At 38.9% G+C, this 18,585-nt stretch overlaps 1 protein-coding gene across 9 annotated transcripts in view; it reads right to left on the bottom strand.

The window, feature by feature from the left end:
- Positions 1–18,585, bottom strand: part of aipl1 (aryl hydrocarbon receptor interacting protein-like 1) — a 35,181-nt gene that overhangs the window by 8,719 nt on the left and 7,877 nt on the right. For 2 of the 9 annotated variants that reach the window (XM_048162101.1, XM_048162098.1), the window contains exon 3: positions 7,846–8,020. The exons of 3 other annotated variants lie outside the window; for them this stretch is intronic. The gene's annotated coding sequence lies outside the window, so the exon portion shown is untranslated. 4 more of the 9 variants (XR_007180621.1, XR_007180622.1, XM_048162102.1 and 1 more) reach the window with 3 other exon arrangements.

Below are 18,585 nucleotides of genomic sequence, written 5' to 3' on the forward strand. Positions count from 1 at the left end.
TTGAAACACCAAGGTTGGCAGTTTATTCTCAGATAAAGGTGACTGGAGAGTTACTGGGATAACAAACCTGATCTGTGACTTGCGCCCTTGAGCAACTCACTTACCCAAAAATGCTTCTGTAATCAGTACTGTCACTTAAGTTAGACTTAAGCATTCATGTATACAAGAAAACTTGATATGACACTATTCTGAGTTCCCTGATATAATCCTGTAAGATACAAATAATCCTGTAAGATTCAAAGTTGACAGTGTCATTTTGGCCTTTGGGAACCAGGGCAACGAGTGGCCCGATATCTCCCCGCTGGAGCCTCATGTACCTCCCCTCGACCTTTAGATACATACCACTGCGCATAGCAGGCAGTACAAAGGGCACATGAGCGCACACTCACACACCGAGTGCCTGCTGACACAGCCACCTTCCCACCATCATGTGGGACGAGCTATTCTATAAGCTCCGTCACTCAGGGAGACCAGCTGACCGGGATATTCTGGGATGGCTGTAGAATCAGATGGTCCAGCTCTCAACCTTAAATGCTCTTTAACCTCTTCGCACTTTAGAGACCTGCAGTCTCCAACAGCAGATCTATGGCAGACAACACGGACACTCCACGGGCCAAAGCCTTATCATTAAAGAGTCTGGTCATAATACTCTCTAAGTACTGCATTACTTAACACACAGACAGGTCACCCTTCTCTGTACTGCCAAAACACCCGCAGTAATCTATGCACAGGTGTCGTTTTGCACTGGGTAAAATAAACTGTTTATCATTTACCATGACTTGTAAATGAGCTGTTATTCTGTGCTAAATCAGGAGTGTAAGAGCCATCATGGACATCAAACCTGTTGTAATGCTGTTCTAACATGGCATTTAAATAGTTAAATAAGATTTGAATGTCATGATGCCCTCCATAATGATTATCAGTGAATAACGACTTATTGTTGAAAATTTGAATGTTTATTCTTGAACAAGGATTAGCTGGAGTGACCTGAAATATACATGGTTTTTACATGATTTTAACCCTCTGGTGCTCTTCGCGTGTCGGTCAAAAATGACAGAAATGTATGTACTATATTTTAGTTCTTTATGTTTTTTTATTTAATATTTTGACACTTGGTAAATTATTGCTGAAATTAAAAAAGTTTTTTTTTAAAAGTTACAGAATTTTACGTTTATTGTTATGAAAAATGCACAAGAATACTATCAATTTTTATATGAAATATATATTTTCAAGAACACATTTTACTTTAAAACTGCAAGAAAATCAAAGCCATAAATCTATACAAGTTGTGTTCCAAATTTGAACTTGATAGCTCAAAAAATTAACTTTCAGTAAGATTTTGTTTGGCCGCAGTACCAAAAGTTTTCACTAAATAAAATTCGTCTCCCATTCATTTCCATTTTTGACCGCAAGGAGCACAAGTGAGACTATTTGTGTGTGTGTGTGTTCAAACCTTTACCAAGTTTTCTACCATTCCGATGAAGTAAAAAATTCTTTAAAAAAAAAAAAAATGGTCAACACAGGGTTAACTTAAAGGCCAGGGTATACTTCACTTTCATTCAAATGGTTTTGCGCTCCCTTCAAAGTATACAGTACTTCACTGACTATGAGCCCAGATGAATACATTCAGCATGTGCACACTACCTAAAGTGTAGGCTTCTTCAGTTTTTATGCGTACTACAGAGGATGCATACAGTGTGTGACATAAATTTCGTCATCATAGTTCACACACAGTCTGATTTTTTTTAACTGCACGTATTCTGTATGCTCAGCTCGCGCAATACGCCTTGAAAAAAAAGAAAACCTAAACCTTCCTGTCATTTTTTTTGTTATGGTTATAATATTGCTCACCTTGTCAGTTGACATGTTTTTTCTTGGCTTTTGAAATCATTTGCACGTGTACGGCTAACAACTGTAATTACGACGGGGGGCTCCAAAGTTGCAAAAATACACAAAACTGCATACAGGACCTTTGTTTTTGAACTCTCAAAGCCTTCGCACATAGACTATATTGACCTCTCACAAGTCCGTGCGGACACAAAAATAGGGCTGCACGTGGACGGTGTGCATGGACATCAGCGGACTACGCTAATGACAAAAATGACGCCGCATGGACTGTCTGTGAGCCACAGCAGAATATGGACAATTGAATTATACTTTGGGCTTATTGTTATTTTTCTGAAATATGTTATTGAAACATTTCAGTTAGTCTACATAGATTTTGCTATTTACCTTACTTAAAGCTGAAGTCTGTAAGTTTTGCCTCTTTGTCGCCATCTCTGTTCGAATCCTGCAATTGCAGTTATTTGCAGAATTATCATCTTTACATGGGTTGTGCATCGGCATGGTTCCTCAGCATGGATAAATCTAATGTTTGCTGTCAGTCACCGCACCGGTAGATACTGTACTTTGGAATCACAGATTGTAGTCTTGGAAGTATGACCAAAATAAGAATTTTCACCGGAGAATGTCATCTGAAGTAACAAATCTGCCGCTTTTGTTCTGACCAACTGAGAAAAAAAGCATTACAATAAATCGCGCTACCAATGATGATTACATCTACTGATCGCTTAGCTCATATCACATTAAACCATGCAAATTATTATTATTGTTATACTTTGTTCTCAAATTGTTAATTTTAACAACTTCAGCATTGTGTGACTGTGTATTTAGTGTGTATTAGAGTTACCTGTAGATTTCAATTTCTGTTCAGTCTAATCTCTAATTCATTTGTCATAACATACTATCCGCCATCAAAATGATGTTTAATTATTTCAGCTGCTGTGAGAAAAGGCTATAAATGATCCACCACCTGCAGCATCCTCACATGATATATGGTCTGCTAGCTGTGACTTCTTCTTTATGTAAACAGATGATGTAATGACACAAAGACGAACAACGGCATGCTTGAATTTTCCTGCTGAAACCTACCAGTACCACTCAAATTAGAAAACATTATTACAAGCTTACCGTTGTGAATGGGGCTGAGATAAGGAGATAATTTTGAACACTGGCTGGTTATGTACTTGCTCAAAAATTGATTTTGGATCATTTTCAGACTGCAGCTTTAAGCCTTGGGTAAAATAATAGAATCTTTCAAAGTAGTGATGCCTGAAACACAGTACAAGTGTGACGTTTTGGTGATCCGGGATAAAATACAGTACTGTGTGTACTGTGAAAATACACAAAGATAAAAAAAAAAAAAAGTAGTATAATTCCACTGTTAAAAAACGTAAAAAAAAAAAAAAAAACTAACAGTGACAGATTTGCATATCACATCATTTTCCTGCTTTTATTTTCATTGAAACCAGCAATGTCTTTTTTATTAATAAAATTACTTGATAATGCCCGGCTAATAAGCTGCCAGTACTTTTTCTGTTATTTTACGGATTTATTTTTTACAGTGTGTAATGCCAAAGTATACTTCAGTTTAGTCCTACAGTAGCATCTTCAAAGCCCTCTTAAGATTCTGGATTCAAGAGAGCACGCCAGCAAATCCTCTTCATATAAATCTCATTTAATGTGTCCAGCCTGAAAACCTGAACACTGTAACCTCACAGACATTCCATCATAAACCCCACCTCACTGACACACACGCCGCTCGTCCAGGCCTTTGACATTTGGTCACATGAGCAAAGTGTTCAGTCACACAGATGTCATTGAATGTGCTGCTAGTGTGACGCTGGAGAGGAGATCTCTCGAGGGAGCGCGCAGTGTGTGGTGTTCTTAGGTCCCGCAGGTCTCCGGGGGGGCCTGAGCGGAGCAGAGTCAGAGCCAGACACGTGTTGGGAAGCCAGAGACCGAGGCGGCCAGCCGCAGGGCTAAGCCAAAGCTGGGATGCATTATCACATTCCTCCATGCAGAGAGCCAGAGCAAAAGGTCCACTAAACAGTCCACTCGCAAGAATGCAGGCAGCAGGGAAGTTGTGGAATAACACAACATCTTCGGTGTTTATGTAGCAATGTGGCTGAGGAATGTGGCTCATGTGATTCTGGAGTCATCGCAACACATGAACTCCACCTTTAAATCTTCTAAATGAAAAACAAATAGATGGAAAACTCAGTTTAAATGATGATGTAATATCAAAAAATTAACCCCTTTGTTTTTTAACCACGGAAGAGTGGCAGAAATCCACGTTCTTAGGAATAATCTGAGGTCAAGACTAGAATTAGAGCAGTTTCTCCAAAGAATAGCGCCTCATACTTTTCGTTCCTGTGTCCCAGTGGCTTCGCAGTGTCAGGTAAGTCTTCACAGGTGAACAAAGGCATATACTTGTCATGGTTCACAGGAAATGTTATAAATAAACATAAATACACAGATCACAAGGGCGGCAGGGTGTGGAAGTGAGAGAAGGGCTCAGGTGAGGGTCTCGGAGAGCTTGTGCCAACATCTTAGACCACAGACCCACCCAAACGCACTCACTGACCTTCTCTGAATCAAACGCAAACCTCTCCCCTGGAAAAATGGGTCAATTAGCCACAAGAAAGAGAAAGAGCGTGAGAGAGTTTGAGGGAGCGTGCGTGTGGGAATGCCAGAGAGTTTTAGAAAATGAAGAAAAAAGCTTTGTTGCAATCTATTCTGAATTTTAAAAGCTACTCTGGTAACAGAGAAGTCTAACGTGTGTTTGCAAACAGCTATCAACAATTTCTTTAAATATGCAAGAGTAGGCTCATGTTGGCAGTAAATCTTGGATGTATGATGGTATTTGCAATGAATAGCAAACACTTTATTATAACACATAAAAACACATATTTACAGCAGTAGGTTGTGAAAAATGACTGGTTTATGAGTGAGTCATTGAATCATTGAATTAACCAATGCATTTAAGTAAGCAAAAATGTACTCTTTATGTGTTTTTGGATGAATTGGTTGAACAAATGATTGAATTACTCATATTCTTTCAGAAAGTGGTTGGCTGCGCCCAAACTCACGCACTTCTCTACTATATAGTAGGTAAAAAACAGTACGTTGTATGGCAGAATTCACAGTATTCGTAAAACAGTAGACAAAAAGTTCCCAGATGACTTATTACTTCCAGTGAGAATCTGATGTGCTCATGTAATGGACGCTTTAATGAGGCCATGGGAGAGGATTTGTAAATGGCAGTGAAGCAAGGATGCTCGTAGGTCAAATAACAATGACAACATGGCAAATGATTACATTCAGGTTACACTTTTATTTTGATGGTCCACTTTAGACATTCTACTTACTATAAGTAACTTGCCAACTACTGTCCATGTCAACTGACTCTTATTACAGTATTAGTAGTCTGTTAGTAGACTGTAAGATTAGTGTTAGGTGTTAGGGTTTGGGTAAGTAGAATAATTTAGTTTGTAGTTGTAAAATTACTTATAGTCAATAGAATGTCTGTTGGGGGAGAAATAAAATAAAGTGTTTGCCGATATTAAGCAGACAGTCTATTAATACTCTAATGAGAGTTAGTACACATGTAGTTGCTAAGTTATTTATAGATGGTAGAATGTCTAAAGTGGATCAATCATACATTCAATCATTAATTCAACCGTTTCATTCGAAAAACAGATTAATTTAGCAACGCAAAAAGTGACTTTATGAGTGAGTCATTGAATCATACATTCAACTGTTTCATACAAAAACCTGATAATTTAGGAATGCAAAAAGTGACTGTCTTTATGAGTGAGTCATTTAATAATACATATATTAAACAGTTTCATTGGAAAAACTAATTCTTTTAGGAATGCAAAAAGTGACTCTTTATGAGCGCGTCATTGAATCATACATTCAACCGTTTCATTGGAAATACTGACTAATTCAGGAACTCAAAAAGTGACTGTCTTTATGAATGAGTCATTGAATCATTTAATCAACCAATTAGTTCATAAACACTGATTCATTCAGCAACACAAACAGCCGGTACTGTTGCTTAGAGACGTAAGTGTTAATTCTGCTGTTGCTTTGTTGTAACTATTTTCGTTGGTGGAACACAAACAGATAAAAGGACCTGGCAATATTGTTTGTAAAATATACTAAGTATAATTTCTTGTTTATTGAACTGTTTGTACTATCAGCAGTATTGTGTACAACAGCCTAATGCCTATGACCAGATCCCAGCCGTGCAATTCAGTGCAACATCATTTTCCTGCAAGTTACTGCTTAATAGCACTGCTTACCTAAACGCAGGGTTTGACAGGCCTCAGCCCGTTGAGACGGATCAGCTGAGAGCAACAATGAGCCAGTGAGGGAAACGCCACTGTTCCTTTTTCATTAAACAATAGCGCTAGGCCCTATGCCATGCCGCTGTTGCTTGTCATGTCGCCCTGTTCACATGGACACATACTGTTCAAGAGGAAAAAGGAACTAGTACATTCATTCCTCAAACCGCACTGTTGCAGAACAGCTTTATATTGTCTGTGTCAATGACGTGGTGGAATTTACAGTCCCACAATCTACTTCAAAGAGTATTGTACAAAGCCAAAAAAACTCATCTTTGAAAATGAAGATGCACAATTATTTCACCTTAAAATAAAATGTTAAAAACATGTTTCTAGTTTCTTCAGATTATTTGCTTTAAAGTGAAAATTCTGTAATCATCTACCCATTGTGATCACTTATTTTTAGTTATTAATTTATTACACACTTTAGATTAGGGTCCACTTCTTACTATTATCTAACTATTCACTATAACTTGTGCCTCAATAACCTCCTAATTACTGCTTATTAATAGTTAGTAAGGTAGTTGTTAAATTTAGGAATTTGATAGAATTAAGGGATGTAGAATATGGTCATGCTGAATAAGGCATTAATATGTGCTTTATAAGTACTAATATACAGCCAATATCCTAGTATGCATGCTAACAAGTAACTAGTTAATAGTGAGAATTGGACCCTAAACTATATAAATTATATATTTAAAAACAAATACTAATATTAAATAGATAATATATATTTTTTTAAATATATATAAAATATTTTTATAAATAAAATATTTAATTGTAGTTTTTAATTTACCATATATATACACATGTTTATGTATATGTATATGTTTTAAAAAATGTTTTTTGAGTGAAACTCCTATAAATATATATATATATTTGAATTGTTTATAATTTACATAAATTGAATTTGGGTTCCCTTTCAACCTAAACAAAAACTAAACACACATAATTAGTGGTATAGACCTGAGTCTAAAAAAGAGGATTAACATTGTCGAGTTGTCCTGTTCGCCCCAAAACAATCCAATGTTTTGTCACCTGGCAGACAGTTCATCTCTTTCAGACCATAGATTAGAGAGCGCCTGACAGACCAGACTGTACCACAGCAAATCACATGATGAGGTCAGAGAATGAAAAGAGGTTGCTGTATGTAAAGTGTCATTAATATTTAAGGAATTACATATCAGAAATGTACCCAATAGGAAATAATAGTGATGTAAAAAGACATGTGGCTCAAAGCTCAGCTGTGAGGGAGACGTACGCAGAGGCATCATGTCCCTTTAATGAGATTGTCTAGCTCGTGTAGTTGCCCTGGTCAGACTTTCCATGGAATTACATAACCAGCCTTTAAACAGAGAAGGGAATCGTCTGGCGGACAGGTCTTGTGATGACGTCACTGCTAGGATTAAGTATGAAGGTACAAAGATGACAGATTAATGTTTCAAAATTAATTTCAACTGCCTGTATTTTCTCCACTCTTATTCTTCATCTTCTCTATTCATTGCTTCTCCGAAATGTACTCCTTTAATAATTTTTTCTTTTCATTCTAGTATTTTCCAAACAGAGTCTCTCCCCTGGCTATTTCTGGATTTGCTGGCTGTGTGCTGCTATATGTATCACACTGCTTCATTTAACCAGGAGGCCAGTTACTTACTCATACATTGGTGAGTGTACATATGCTCTGAGTCATCCGGCCCTCAGACACCCTGCATATGGGATTTTCCAGCAGCATCTAATGAATTCACCAGACTGTGGGAGCGGCTGTAATCACAAGGCCTGAACGTGGACCTGGGTGTTTTTGACCAGGAATTTGAGCCCCTAAAACATCCCTATATACAAGAAATAAGGCAAAGTTTGAGGGCAAGTACGCATATTTGTGTTAAATTATGACCATAACCTATTGTTAATCACAAATTAGAAAAACATTACAGCATTGAACACATTATCTAACTCACCTGATATATAAAATACCCAATGCTAGTGAGTTATAGGGTTAGCAGAGACTTTATATATAGAAAGACGATGCACTTGTATTATTATGAATGGGAGAAAGTGCAATGCGCAATATGGCGGAATAGGTCCCGCCTTCTAAATAAGATTAGAAACAGTCAGACGCAAGCTTAGCTTGATCCAGCCTGAAAAATGTCGGTTTTTTTTGTAATGATTGGAGTATTTAGAAACAAAATGTATGAGACAGTTGTTCTCAGATTTCATTGGCCAATTTCAAATTGGCCGAACAGTTTTGGAGAATGTCATGTTTCCTCATTCAAAGAGATAGAAGCTGCACTTGAATGCCCGAGAGGCATTTCAAAAATGGCCGCCGAGTGAAATGACTTGTCTTAAAGGGACTTTGGGGTTAGTTAGAAAGAGCTGGTGGATTCCTAAAATGGAGGATTAAGTCGCAATGAAAGAGAATTATCGACAATTTTTTTTTCTTCTATTTTGAGACGTACATCCAAGTAAAACGGATTACCGAAAAAGGGCGGAGACTCGGTTCTATGCATCGATTGTTGATTGATCTGAATGCGAGCTTGCCGTAAGAAAGGGGCAGAGTTTACGCGGTTAAAAAATAAACTTTAAACATGAAGCATGGATGAATCATTCAAAAATGCAATTTCAAAATATACAGGGGCAAGTTTTCATTTCAAGCAACACTAAAATGTTCATATGTCTTTAGAAGACTTGGAATAGTGCATATGTTGTTTGAACCACTTTTATGGTGCTTTTTGTCTGTTTTTTAAGCTTGTCCATTTTCATTCTGCAATATATCCTCTTTTATGCTCCATGAAAAAAAAAAAATTGTCATACAGGTTTGAAACTGCATGAAGCTGTGTAAATAATTTTCATTTTTGGGTGAACTCTCTCTTTAAAGCACACTGTCAAGATGTAAAAGGAGGGTTCAAGTACGTCAGCACTGAGTTAAACAAACGAGGAACATTTAGACACTGGAAATCTGGGCCATAGGCCATTCCCGCAGTCAGTGTCAATGACATGAGCCACAAAGATCAGGCGGGATGCACATATATAAATATGGAGCCCTGTAGTTTACATGCTATAAATGAGAGTGACAGCCTAACATTCCATGTGACTATTTTACCAAGCAAAGATTTTCTTGGCTATAAGACCAAACAGTCACCATGAATCACCCTCAGTCTCTTGAGGCCATTGTACAGTACTGAATTACACATTGTGCCACTCGCCAGTCAGACAGGTTACATGACACCCGCTGTGCAACAGGCAGACTGTGGTACATTGACCCGGTAATAGGAAAAAGGCACCGGTGTGCCACAAGCTTAAGGGCAAAGGTCAGGCAGGATTGCGGGATGCTGGAATAGCGTTGCGACACGGATGTTTCGTCAGGTGAATGATCTCCTGCTTGCCTGGAACTCAAGGTAATCTGGTTAAGCAGCTTTAACCCTGCGGACGGGGGAATTTAGACGAGTTGTAAAACCCCTTTGCACCAAGTCTGGATCAGTTCTCTCGCGCTCACTCGCTCGCTCGTGTCCAAGCAGTCCATGTGGAGATAAATGTTCCATCAGTCCACCCAAATGGGCTTCTGTTTTGTGAACAGATTTGGTGTGAATGAGTGTGGAACATGGTGTGTGGAACATGGTGTACCAGTGAATCTTTAAATTCCTTATGTTCATTCCGATTTAAATTGAATTAAAGTCCCAAGTTGTTTCAGATGCAACTGCTTACCCTTTGCAAAAATAAACTAACCATAAGCCAAATATTAATAATAATAACTCCAGGACTTATAATTATTATAAAACACATGTATGATCAGATTTGATCCTAAATTCCATGGATTTTAACCTGTGTTAAAAGTGAGGAACAAATCAGGATTTATAAAGGCATGTTAAATCATGTGAAAATGTCATATGTGCAAATATTTTCCCACTCATATACCAGTAATTCAATTAATTCAACATTATAAAAACATAAAGATAACTAGGCAATCACAACATGAATTAATATAACTATATGCACAAATGAGCAACATTTGAACTGCTTAGTGATAATAACATAATTAAATTTAAGGTGCAATTTAAAAGAGGAACCATTTAGGAATTTTTTTGTACATACAGACATTATATAATCATTTACAGGAACATTCCAGAAACCTGTCGTACATTCACATTTGGGATCATTATACGCAAGTCTTTATAACAGAGTCTCCAGATATTGTCCATTTTACATTTTGTGCTTTTTGGCTTCATGACCCTATTTGGTTTGAACATTATCTTAAGTGTTTAAAGTACATTTGACGATCCCTGATGGGTGTCCAAGCACCCTTCAACCTGGTGCAGAGTAAATGTGAGGTATCTGACCTTTGCCATTTGGTCAGATACCTCACATTTACACATTATTTTGCACCTGTGAGGCCCTTTCAAGCTCAAGCTTAATTCAACAAAAAGTTTTTTTGTGGCCCGTCTCACATTCAAGGAATGTTCCAGTTCAACACAAGTGGTCTACAAAAATTATTTCTATTTGTCCCTCATATGAGAGCCAACAACCAAAAAAAACAAAAAACAAACAGCATATCTAGTTACAACATATCTACTTACAAGTCTATAGGGAATCGTAGTATTCGTCAGATGTTGCCAACAGGCCTGTTCCTTTAAAGAATTCGTTGAGAGGCACTATTCAATGCTAAATTATAAATAGTATAATTATATTTAGATTTAACAGTGCTTTGTTTCACAATTAGCTATATTAAGTGGTGGCTCGAAAGTGACCTTTTTGAAGACAAGGTCATCAGCCTAACTGTAAAACAGCTCCAACATTATCCCTAGCCTACCACACTATTTCAAAAATACAACTCAAGAAAAACTAGGATATATAAATCATGTTCACATTCGTAGAGAATTTTTAAACCACAACATATTTAATTGTAATTGAAGATAAACAAGGCATGTTTTCCCAAAAGCCATTTTATTTCTTTACTTGAGCAGAACATCATTGAAATCACATTTTGTTCATATTGAAATCCTGTTCATTTGGACCTATAGTAACCTAATCTAAATGTACTTCACCATCTGACTCTAAAGAGGGTTAGTGCGAGATGTTCTGACAGTAGCGTACTATCTACGGCCTAAGCGCACCTGCAACACAGACCGGCCGAGCTTCTTATGTGTGTGTCGTTTCTTTAAGAGCAGATGAGACGACCCTCAACAATCTTTTAATGCACTTGTGAGGAGATTGACATTAGACTAGAGCGGATCACGTAGGCGATCTTCATCCATGACCTGAAGAAGCCCTCGGATGGAGGTCAGAACTATAGGTACGGTAACATGTGCAAAACAGTGTGACGTAAAAGAGCTTGATGAGAGAGTGGCATGCTCTTGTACACGTTTGCAGAGAGAAAAACAGCACATTTCCGGCATCTGGTTCTGCTAAATGCCGAGAATATTCTCAGTTTTCATCTGGCTGTGAGGATTTTATAGGGACGAATTTTCATATCCTGTTTTCTGAAGAAGTCGGCCTCGGAGAGTTTACGGCTTGCGTAAGGTCAGTTGACGTGACAAGGGTGTGTATATATGTCGACCTGTGCTTGTGACCAAGGTCAGATTCGTACATAGTGTGCACAAGCACAAACACACACACAAAAAATATTTACACCATAGATTGACCTCAGAGAGAAAAGAGGAAGTTACATACACTCTGCAGTATTTCATTAGCAATTCCCTGGAGGATCTATGCACGTTTCAACACACAAAAACGTCAAAGCCTGGGCACGTCTCCAGAATACACGAAAATATCTATAAGAACACTACAACTCATCCTTCAGTAGTACTCAATGTTTGTGCCCACTACACGCCACCATTTGCTACAGCAGAAGAGCAAGATGGCCACCACTCTCAGCTCTGTTGAGAGTACAGAATGCCACTCCCTGCCTGCTCCACACCCAAATAAGGGCAAGGGGACCTCACCGGGCCGGGAATGTGGCTGAGTCAGCATGGACCCTGTACGGTAGCTTTTGTTTATGCCTGAGAAATACGAATAGCCAAGCTCAGGCAGCTCACGTGAGCAGGCTGCTGGAGGGACAAAAATGGGATTTGTCTGATGGTTGAGGCGGCCTCATCTACTGTCTGGAACGACTTAAGGCCTGAACCGTGACGCCATTACCTCTGCATCGACATCTCAGTGCTGATGTGCCAGGAAAGAGCCAACCACAACAGTTCTTCAGCTGGCAGCTTTAGCTGGTACACAAGGACATAAAGCTTGCCAGTGAAGAACTGCTGCAGGTCAGCCAATGGGCTTCCCGGAGTCTGTTCCCGATTCTCCTCAGAAAATGTGGTAACAGGGCGTGGCAAGATCTGTAGGGCCGAAGAAAGAAAGGCATGTTTGAGATGAATCAAGATGGACAATAAGACTTAAGTTTAACGTTAGTTATAATAGTAAAAAATATTACAGTACAACATTTCAGTTCATTATAATTCATCATTAGGTCGATAAGGTAAAATTCAGTCATCAACACCAAATTCAGCAAAACTTCATGAGTCTCGATACCGATAAAAAATTAATATGCTATTGAACACACCTTCTTAAATAAAATGACAATATTTATTTAAAAGTTTATCTATATTAATTTTTTTTTTTAAATGTTATGAATCAAATGCATTAAAAATGTTTTTAAAAATAATAATTATTATTTATTATATTATTTAGAAAACATTGCTTCAATTAATCAAGTAAAAAAAGAATAAAAACAAATGATTTAAAATAAACTAAATTGATTCATTCAGTAAGCACAGAAATAATTTAGCAGCTTAAATAGAGCGCAGCTGGCATTCTCTATTTTATAGATCTCTTTTCTCCATTTGTTGTTTGATTAATATTAATGACTATCAATTGCCAAGACATTTTTATCAAAAAGGTCATATGACTATTCACGTGCACAGCTGCTGCAGCATCACAAGGCACAAGCAATATTTACAAAGTACACACGCACATACACATATCGGCACTATACGGATACTGTAGAAAGACCTTATATTCTTTAATATTAGTATCTTTATGGGATTTGACACCTAGAGATGTCAAAAGTACCAGTGCTTTTGACATCTCTAGTTATCATATTCCATAAAGCTTATCAAATTCACTTTAAGCAGCCATCATCCAGGGAAATTGAAAACAGACAGGGATAAAGTTTAAATAGTGGATTTTTTTCCATTTTCACTGCCACGGCCATGCAAACAAGGGAGAGAGAGAGAGAGAGCAGTCTAGTCATGTGCTCTTTGCCTCAGAGGTATTACAGGCCTGCTACTGCTTCAGCATTCATTCACTCTGCTCAACTCCTGCCTTTAATTGAGTACAGATAGATCCGCTGCCTGTGCGCAGGACCCAAGCGTTTGATCATGCTCAAACTCTTCTGCAGGGAGACCATCAACCACTCACACCGCATTAAAAGTTTCTCTTTATCCAATTGACTTAAAGGTTTAGTTTCATTTTCAAACACGTCTGCTTCATTAAACCAGAGAATCTCCTGTATGCAGCCAAAAACCAGTCCATTCATTCTTCTCTCAGGGAAGCTCATGAAGTATGGATTCATTTCCTGATTACGTTTTTTTTCTCTCACAGACAGGCTGTCTCTGGGCCTCACTCTCCCATTGATCGGGAAAAGATGGCTGTAAAGCTTTTGCTGCAGTTCAAGGACAAGGGCTGGTCAGGTATGGCCTGTATGAACCCATTGACCTCGCTGAACCACGGAAAAAGGTCCAGTTTACAGAGCAACGACTGGCACTCCCACACACATTCAGCTTTGCTCCCTCCGTCTCTTTCACACACACATACTCTCACCCACGACTCGGAAATGCCAACTCCTGCCAAACAGCACGGATGATCTGCCCATACTCATTGAGCTGCCCAGTGGAGAAACAAACACAGTGGAGTGACAAAGACTGAGTTCAAACTGCACACAAATACCGTTTGGTTTTGTGTCGAGACATTTAATGTGCACTTTATTCATTTCATGTGTCCAAAACAGCTGTCTTGTTTCACCATATACTGTGTACTATGTAGTCTTTCACTATATACTCTAGAGAATGTGACAGTTCACTATATGAGGAAAGAGTGAGCGAAATTTAGTTTTAATTGCGAATAATCACACCCTATACTGATTGCCAAAACTAAGACAAAACACAACTTATTCTGAAATGTAAGGTCAGCTTACATTTCTAGTCAACATTTAACCAGCAGCTAAGGCATACAAGTTTGTTAACATTTTCAGGTGCCAGAGCAGCCCTCTTCTTGCAAACTATGTGTCTTGCGAGTGAAAATAGTCACAGTTGAAGCAGGAGTTGCTATTTCTGTGCTAGAGATGAAACGGTATAAAAATTTCATATCACGACTATAGTGACCAAAATGATCACAGTTATCAAAATTATCAAGGTATTGTTAAAATATGCTAGAAATGTTCAAAAAGTACTGACAGGCTAAATGAAAATGTAAATCCACTCTCTGACAGTAGGTGGCGCTTATGGAACAACAGAAATAGCGCTTTCTTTACACAGACGTAAGACGAAAAGAAATTGGCATCGAAACTTTTCTGAAGACCTGAAGGTTCCCTTCAGAGATACATACATATAACTCATTCATTCAAATATTTTGTCGTTGTAAAACCTCTCGCTGCTTTTCGGCATGTTTTCACACAAAACAAAACCTGCGCTTACAACATGAGTCTGTTGCTAACTTTGCTGGACAGTATTTGGCTTTTCAAATCGCAGAAATTAAATTTCCAAATTCACTGAGATTTGTTAAAGTTTACATTTAACTATTAAAATTATAAGATGTTAAGAGTTAGATGATGGTAAAAGTAATCTAAATGTAAAACTAGAGGAAATGACCATGCTTATTTAAATATCCAATATCGACCGATACAATACTAACCTTTTTTTTTTTTTTTTTTTAAATGATCAGATAAACAATATGCTATAGATATATTGCGCTTCAACAGATGCGAGAAAATACGTATCAGAGTCTGAACAAAGCCAGAGAAGAAATGGACGCTCGCTGCATCTATTTTGTTTTCAGTTACGGAAATCACATTTGGTTGTAGCTTCCCCCTTCTGCTGAGTCTTTAGCCTGTTGTTATCAGACACCAGGGCAGTTGAATCGTCCTTTGTCTGAAGGCGGAGATAAGATCCTTCTATGTCCAGGACACTGCAGGCAGGGAGGGCCGACAGCTTCAGTTACAAGACTTAAAAACAATCACACACCACTGTCCAGTATCACACCATAATGTGCTCTCAAAGTTGTGACACCCATGGATTTAACCCCACTGAATGGGCGGCACAGACAAAATGGAGCTGGATAACATGCAGTTATGGAAAAGCCAGAGACTTCTCTTCAACCCACTCTCAGAAAAGAAAAAAAAAAACAACATTTTCACTAGTCCGTCGCAAGGCCTTTGATGTCCCCACCCAGTCAAGACGCTCAGAGAGCCACAGGCTAACAAGTGGTCAGCACCGGACACAATGGAGCATGTTTAAACTCTTGCTGTCTCTCTTGCACACATACTCTGACTCACCGACATATACAAACACACAATGCCTACAAATCCTGTCGCATAGAACACAGTGTTCCCAAGGAGTGATTTATTGTAAAGCTGTGGAAGCTTCCCAAACAATTACAGTCAGACTGCTCCACAAGGCAAAGGGAAATGGTAAAGTATGTGCCCTTCTCTCCCTTTCTCCAGAGTCTGGTCACATTTTCCTCCCTACAGCCCTTCCTAGCTCCAAGAAAGCATTTCAAATGACCCAATAAATCAATAGCCCATAGATGGCTCAAGATGGGAGTCTGGGTGGTGGCTAAAACTTATTTTTACCTCCATTTCTAGTGTTCTAGTGTATTTTACCCAAACTGTTGCATCAACTGTTTAGTGGTGCTGACCAAGTGTGACAGCTTGCTCACGTCGCCAGAACAGCTTGGTGAAAGACAAAGGTGCACTTCAATCCATCTGGCAAAGAGGGTGGGTTTTAGATCTAATGGGCTTGCCCAACATCTGGAAGACAGTGGGAAGAGGTCACAAGTCAGATTTTCAAAGCAAGCACTGTTACACCCTCTGTCTAAACAGATACATTCACCTACTTGACTTAGTCGTCAGTCATTACATCATTCAAAGCCTCACATTAATTGTGAGCGGTGGATCAATGCATTAGTTGTCCTCTTCAGCTTTGAGATTAATAATCGTGAAGTGACCAAATGGGGTGGGTGAATGGGGATCTTTAATTAAAGTGAAATATTGCATTTATCTGAACAGAAGCAGTGCAAGGTCATTCCTAAGCCGAGATAAAGATTATTAAGTAAAACGGGCTTTAAAAGGTGCAAGCTTGCCGCTCATCAGAGACATGGCCAACGGTAGAGATGATACATTCCTCTCATGCTTGTCCCATCAAGCAGGGACTTTCAGAGAGAGTACAGTACAGAAAATGAGAAGAGAGAGAGAGTGCGAGAGAGAGAGAGAGAGTACCACACCCAGAGTTTGAAAGTCTCTTGTCTTTCTGCTACTGTGGAAAAATGCGAGGTTGGAACCATAAACTGGCAGAATGCAGTAAGAATCTCTGGAAGGAAACCACTAAATCCCTGAGGGATATGAGAATCCATTTTGGTTATGAAATGCCACATGACACAGCATGCAAGCAGATCATCTGCATGTGGGGGAAAAAACAGCCCTTTCTTTACAACCGGAAGTCGGTGGCTGCAGAACTATTGAAACAAATGCCTCCAACATTTTAACAGATTCCAGTTTGCCACATGAAGCCACTTTTTGAAACATTCTGAAAGAAAACTTCAGAGTGTCCAAAGATCTTTTTATGTGACTTTAGAGCAGATGCCTGAGTCCAAGCTTGTCCAGTTCGCTCCATTACCCATTCTCCTCCGTGTCACGCAGGTCTTGTGCATTATTCACAATCCTTTACATATGCACAGAGCGGCATGTACACTTGCTTCTCGACTTCATCCTTAATCAAGCATCTTTGTGCCCCTCTGAAGAGGCCAGGCAATCACCGTTCCAACAGCGATGCTTCAAATGCTGAGGCGGCTCCAGTAATTCTGCCATGAATCACGGCATGAGTCAACCGGCGGGCAGGCAACAGTGAGAAATGGAGAAGTGCAGACATTGAGAAATGGATGCCATTCACTAATGTACAGATGAAAAGACTAAAAAAAAAAGGCAGATGCCAGGAAGGGGAAGAGATCGGAACAAACCGTTATAGAGAAAATCGCACCTGTACTCAAAGGAATTCTTGATGACATTTGTTTGTTTGTGAAGACGACGAGGTAAACAGGAAGACTTACCAAGGGCTCGTCCGGGACACAGACGTCACGCATACTTCCTGCTCTTTCTCTTGGCTCCCAGACTTTGTCTTGGTGCAGGCGTGCCCTGATGACCAAAAATTGATGAATTGTAGTGCATGTGTGTGCAGGGAAAGACATGTATGCAGGGGCGGTTTCTTCATTAGGGCAATAGGGCGACGCACCACCAAAGTGAGAAAAGTGACGGGATTTTTCAATCACATTCAACCACAGAGTTACGCTAGCTGTCACTGCTAGGCTGTTTGTTCTGCCTCTGGATATAGTCCAATCAGCGTTGAGTCACGCTCTATGGAGTACCGCCTCTTTTGGGGCATTTCAGTCTGGCGGAGATTTGCCCCGACTGCTCCCATAGACTTCCATTCAAAGAACTTTTTTTTCGAACTGCAGGCACTGCAATGCAATCTCTATGGGTTCCGGGAGGGCTCGCACTAACGTGCTTTCGTCATCATACGTAACCTTAACTTGTGCAGAGATTGGTGGAAACAAATACCCCTATTAATAATTTTTTTTAAGCTGAAGTGACATTTAATAATTTACTCAGTGCATAATTTACATTTCACAGACATATTCTCCATCTGTAAAAGTTCGAAAGTCGAGAAAATATTTCCATTTTGCAGTCAGGCGTGGACGAGCCTTCAGCAAGCACAAACTTCCGTGAACGAGCGCCGCCGCGCGCCGAACAGACGGAGTTCAATCTGAGTAAAAAACATTTTGCTCAAAATATTTGTTGAAAATTTGTTTTTGTTGGCGAACATAATTATGTCATATGTAGAATTTCGAACCTACAACTAAGTGTATTTGTACGATAGCACTGTGTAAAGTGACTATTGTGGGATAATCAAAATAATAATAATTATTAGTCTGTTCTTTTGTTTTTATTTATTTTCATTTTTAGTTTAGTGTATTTAATTTCTGCTTCAAAAACCATTTTGTTTTTAGATTGTAAAGGTACAATTTTAGAATGTAGCCTAGGCCTAATGTGATTGGACCCCTTTTTTGCACATAATTTATAGCATACACTACATAGTTACATTCATGTTTGTTTTTATAGCCTTCAATATGAACATTGTTTCTA

This window comes from Megalobrama amblycephala, linkage group LG16, assembly GCF_018812025.1.
Source record: "Megalobrama amblycephala isolate DHTTF-2021 linkage group LG16, ASM1881202v1, whole genome shotgun sequence".
NCBI lineage: Eukaryota > Metazoa > Chordata > Actinopteri > Cypriniformes > Xenocyprididae > Megalobrama > Megalobrama amblycephala.